Source organism: Cebus imitator, unplaced genomic scaffold (genome assembly GCF_001604975.1).
Source record: "Cebus imitator isolate Cc_AM_T3 unplaced genomic scaffold, Cebus_imitator-1.0 Scaffold4, whole genome shotgun sequence".
Lineage (NCBI taxonomy): Eukaryota > Metazoa > Chordata > Mammalia > Primates > Cebidae > Cebus > Cebus imitator.
The window spans coordinates 3119805-3125519 of NW_016107319.1; the positions used below are offsets into that span (position 1 = coordinate 3119805).

At 46.2% G+C, this 5715-nt stretch overlaps 1 protein-coding gene and 1 non-coding gene across 2 annotated transcripts in view; one reads left to right on the top strand and one right to left on the bottom strand.

The window, feature by feature from the left end:
• ABAT (4-aminobutyrate aminotransferase) overlaps nucleotides 1–5715 on the bottom strand; it is a 116534-nt gene that overhangs the window by 80485 nt on the left and 30334 nt on the right. The gene's annotated exons all lie outside the window — the stretch shown is intronic.
• Nucleotides 4732–4793, top strand: LOC119472236. The gene has a single exon (XR_005201354.1). It is a non-coding gene; the product is annotated as a U7 small nuclear RNA (small nuclear RNA).

The window sequence follows — 5715 nt, forward strand, 5'->3', positions numbered from 1 at the left end:
AAAATTAGCTATGAGTGGCAGCACATGTCTGTAATCCCAGCTACTCAGGCAGCAGAGGTGGGAGGATGGCTTGAGCTTGGGAGGCAGAGGTTGTAGTGAACCGAGATTGCGCCACTATGCTCCAGCCTGGGCGACAAAGTGAGGCTGCCTCAAAAAAAAAAATAAATAAAAACCTAACTGACTGATCTAATAGCATACGGGGAGTACTGCTACCCTGATAAGCCCCTATATCTTTCTGATTGCCAAGTCCATGCTATTCTCACTCCTTAACTATTCCTGCTTTCTAAATTGTGTCTTTAGACCTGTACTACTGAAAATAAATAAAGGCCGGGTGAGGTGACTCACGTCTGTAATCCCAGAACTTTGGGAGGCTGAGGCAGGCAGATCATTTGAGGTCAGGAGTTTGAGATCAGCTTGGCCAATATGGAGAAACCCTATCTTTACTAAAAATACAAAAATTAGCTGGGCGTGGTGGCATGTACCTGTAATCCTAGCTACTTGGGAGGCTGAGGCAGGAGAATTGCTTGAACTTGGGAGGTGGAGGTTGCAGTTAGCCAAGATTGCACTGCACTCCAGCCTCGGTGACAGAGTGAGACTCCGTCTCAAAAAAAAAAAAGAAAATTAAAGTAAATATAAATGTGAGTCACATGTGCCAATTAAAAATATCTAGTGGTGACATCAAAAAAGAAAAGAAGCAGATGAACTTCTTCTAGAACACATGGAAAAAGACAAAAATAAAAAAAAAAGATAAATGCATTTAAAAATAAATCAATAAAAATAAAGAAATTAACGTTAATTCTATTTAACCTGACGTGTCCTCAAAATCTCATCATTTCAACATGTAACAAATTAGCATCAACAACTAATTAGTGAAATGTTAATATTTTGATATCCTTCTTGGCATACCACATCTTCAAAATTATATGTTTTTTTTTTTCCTTTATTTTGAGACAGAGTTTTGCTCTTGCTGCCCAGGCTAGAGTGCAATGGTGTGATCTCGGCTTGCTGCAACCTCCACCTCCTGGATTCAAGCGATTCTCCTGCCTCAGCCTCCTGAGTAGCTTGGATTACAGCCTCGCACCACCATGCCTGGCTAATTTTGCATTTTTAGTAGAGATGGGGTTTCTCCATGTTGGTCAGACTGGTCTTGAACTCCCCATCTCAGGTGATCTGCCCACCTCAGCCTCCCAAAGTGCTGGGATGACAGGCGGGAGCCACCACACCTGGCCCAGAGGCATGTTTTATGTGTACAGTACATCTCCAGTCAGACGAGCCCCATTTCAGGCGCTCGGTAGCCAGGTATGACTCATTGGAGAATGTGGCTTAGGTGGGACTGACATATACCCAAAATGAGTCTAAATCTTGAATAACAGTACTGGCCACTGTTTATTGAGCACCTGCTGTTTATTTTCCTGAGTTTGTGGAGTAGGTGCTCTTATAAGTTACTGAGGGTAAAAATAAAGCCCAGGTAGTTTAGGAACATGCCCAAGATTGCGGAGCTACTGACCTGGGGAACTGCAGTTTGAACCAAAGCCCAAAGCCCATCCAACAACCTGGCTTCTCCTGTTCCTGCCAATGAATGCTGAATAGTCTATTACCAGTCAGTCACGTGTCTGTAAAATTTAAACCCCTGAGAAAAGGGTTTAACTTGTGGCACTTAATCGTAAAGAAGTTGACTGGTCATGTGCACTGGCTCGCACTTGTAATTCCAGCATTTTGGGAGGCAGAGGTGGGAAGGCTGCTTGAGCCCAGGAGTTCAAAGCCAGCCTGGGCAACAAAGTGAGACACCCCTTACCCTGCCATCCCCCTCCCCCTGCCACCCCGTCACTGCCATCCCTGTCTCTGCAGAAAATAATTAGCTAGATGTGGTTGCGTGCACCTGTGGTCCCAGCTACATGGAAGGCGGAGGCAGGAAGATCTTTTGAGTCCGGGAGTTTGAGGCTTCAGTGAACTATGATCATGTCACTGTACTCCGGCCTGGGCAACGCAGCAAGTCCCTGTCTCTTTAGTTGAAAAGTATGTAACTAATTCTGAACTTCTTACCAGTGTGAGACCTTAAGAACTGATAATAAACCAAACAATTAATTTCTCTCTCCCAGAGGGGCTCCTTTTGTCTAGATGGAATGACAACCAGAGGGAATGATGGAGTTCAGGTTTCCACTCTCCAGAGCAGCTACCTGTTGGAACACAAGGCGGACTTCATTCTTTCATGGGCTCACATCTCAGGAAGGCCACTGGGGCCAGCATTCTCCTCCCACTCAGGCCGACTCTGACCACTGATTTGAATTATGACATGCAAGTACTGGCTAGATTCTCTTAGAGATGGGGATGGTGGTGATGATTTCCTGAGTTTCATGACTGGTTCTGGAATGATAACCTGGGGCTGTCAATAGCCCTAACTTCTGGCTGGGTGCGGTGGCTCACTCCTGTAATCTCAGCACTTTGGGAGGCCAAGGCTGGAGGTTTGCTTGAGCTGAGGAGTTCAAGACCAGCCGGGGCAACACAGTGAGACTCCCGTCTTAACAAAATAAATAAAGTTTTAAAAAAGTTTCCTAATTCCTGGCTAGGATGCAATGGTGTAAGTCCAGTGAGCTTTTTGGTTCCACAGTGTGGCTGCTGTTTCAGAAATGTAAGCTTCTCTCTTGCCTCTGGCAAAGTGGCATAAAGATAAATCACATTTTAGCTCTCACTTCTTGAACATAACCACAATTACATGGTCATCAGCTTGAGGGGGAAATTAGGGAAGGGAGGAAGAAAAGGGACTATAATTTGGCCCTAAAGTGTCTCTAATTCTACGCTGGGCATATTGGTTCATGCCTGTAATCCCAGCATTTTGGGAGGCTGAGATGGGAGGATCATTTGAGCCCAGGAGCTGGAGACCTGGGCTTAATAGTGAAACCCTGTCTCTGCTAAAAGTAAACAAAAACAAAAATTAGCCTGGCATGGTGGCGTGTGCCTGTAGTCCCAGCTACTAGGGAGGCTGAGGTGGGAGGATAGCTTGAGTCTGGGAGGTTGAGGCTGCAGTGAGCCATGACTGCACCACTGTACTCCAGCCTGGGTGACAGAGGGAGACCTGGTCTCAAAAAACAAGCAACCAAAAAAGTAGTTCTTCTGCTAGATCACCATGGGCATTGCTCACTAGCACAAGGAGAGAGCCATCTTCCAGCCTCCACTCCCCTAGCCTGTCGCTTCGCAGGTCAGTGGTGGCTCCCAGCCTTACATGAGCCATTTGGGACCCTGCCTAACCCACCTCTGCCTGCCTCTGTTTCCTGAGTCCTGATATGCCACCACACCCATCCGGTCCTCCGATTCCTGGAGGGCACAGAACTCTGCAGCCTCAGGGCCTCTGCACTGGCCGTTCTGGCAGCCTGGTCTGCTTCCCTCACTCCTCCTTGACCAAAACCTAGGACTCACTCAGGTCTCAAACATTCCATGTTATCTCTTCAGAGAAGCATTTATAAACCTTCTTATGGAAATACAGTTATCTTGCTGTCATTTCTTATAGCTCCTTGTCTAATAATTCTTTCCATTCATCACAGTTAGTACTTACACATTTATTTGCATTATCTTTTTTTCTTTGAGACAGGGTCCTGCTCTGTCACCCAGGGTGGAGTGCAGTGGAGCAATCTCAGCTCACTGCAGCCTCCGCCTCCCAGGTTCAATTGATTCTAGTGCCTCAGCCTCCTGAGTAGCTGGATTACAAGCACACGCCACCACGCCCAGCTAATTTATGTATTTTTAGTAGAGATGGGGTTTCACCATGTTGGCCAGGGTGGTCTTGAACTCAATGCCTCCAGTGGTCTACCCACCTTGGCCTCCCAAAGTGCTGGGATTAAGGCATGAGCCACCATGCCCGGCCTTTTTTTTTTTTGGAAACAGGATCTCACACTGTTGCCCAGGCTGGAGCACAGTGGTGCAATCACAGCTCACTGCAGCCTTACCTCTGGGCTTAGGTGATCCTCCCATCTCAGCCTCTTGGCTCAGCTACAGGTGTATGCCACTAAGCCTGGCTAATTTTTTGTATTTTTTTTGTACAGGCAGGGTTTTGCCATGTTGCCCAGACTGGTCTCAAGTGATCCACCCGCCTCAACCTTTCAGGGTTTTGGGATTACAGGCATGAACCACTGCACTCTACGTGACTACCTTTTTAATATATACCTTCCATGCTAGCCCCAAAGATGAACTGCACAGGGACTGGCACTGAATATTCACTGAATATTCCAGTGAATTTTTATTATTTCCATTTTACACATGAGGGAGCTGAGACCTTGGAAGAAATGTCACTCCCCAAATGACAGAACTATAAAACAAATTATTGTGATTCCACTGTGCGCAAATTCACAATCCAAGGGCACCGTGGCTCTACTAAGAAACACGGGATAATGGCTGGTGGACAATCATACTCAAGGAAGAGCATCATTTGGGCTATGAAATCTGACTTCCCTCTTCACTGCTTTGTGAAGCTGAGGATGTGTGTTAGGTGTGGAGTCAATCTGCTCTCTTTGAAATGAGATCCAGAACAAAAAAACGACCTACCAACAAACCAACCACCAACCAACAGACTGCCTGGGAGTTCAGCTATCTGCCTGTCTGATCTCAGGTCTGAAAGCCAGACCATCACCCCTGGCTTTTTCTCTCCCAGCAGACACTGCTGGAGAGTATTTGAATCCAGCCCATTTGAAAAACAACATAAAGAGATATTAAATATTTTGGCCCCAAGGAATTCCAACTCAGCATTACAGCTCTTTTAGAATTTGTCTAGCAGGCTTTCTAGTAAAGTCTGGAAAGCCCCTGATATGGTTTGGCTCTGTGTCCCCACCCAAATCTCATCTTGAATTGTAATCTCCATGTGTCAAAGGAGGGATCTGATGGGAGGTAACTGGATCATGGGGGCAGTCTCCCCCATGCTGCTCCCCTGGTAGCGAGTTCTCATGAGATCTGACGGTTTTAAAGTGGCAGTTTCCCCTGCATGTGCGTCCTCTCTCGCTCCTGCTGCCTTGTGAAGAGGGTGCCTGCTTCCCTTCACCTTCTGCCATGATTCCTGAGGACTTCCCAGCCATGTAGAACTGTGAGTCAATCAAACCTCTTGTTTATAAATTACCCAGTCTCAGGTAGTATCTTTACAGTAGTGTGAAAACGGACTAATACACTCCCCCATCAAAAAAAAAAAAATCCCAACTCTAGAAATTTAGCTAATGCAAGCAATACTACATGAAGGAATAGTTTTATGCTCAGAGATGCTCAGAGCAGTGGAATTTAAAGAGCAGGCCAGGCACAGTGGCTCATGCCTGTAATCCCAGCACTTTTGGAGGCCGAGGTGGGAGGATCACTTGAATCCAGGAGTTTGAGACCAGCTTCAGCAACATAGTGAGACCCCATTTGTATAAAAATTAAAAAAAAAGAAGCATGCAAAAAAGAAGCAAACAAACAAACAAAAAAAACAAGGTAAATGACCAACGATAGAGGATTGCTCCAATAAGTTGTGGTACAACAACTTGATTATATGGCAGTTACTGAAAACTTGTAAAAAGACAGGGAAGTGAGGCCGGGCGCGGTGGCTCATGCCTGTAATCCCAGCACTTTGGGAGGCCGAGGCGGGTGGATCACGAGGACAAGAGATCGAGACCATCCTGGTCAACATGGTGAAACCCCGTCTCTACTAAAAATACAAAAAATTAGCTGGGCATGGTGGCGCGTGCCTGTAATCCCAGCTAC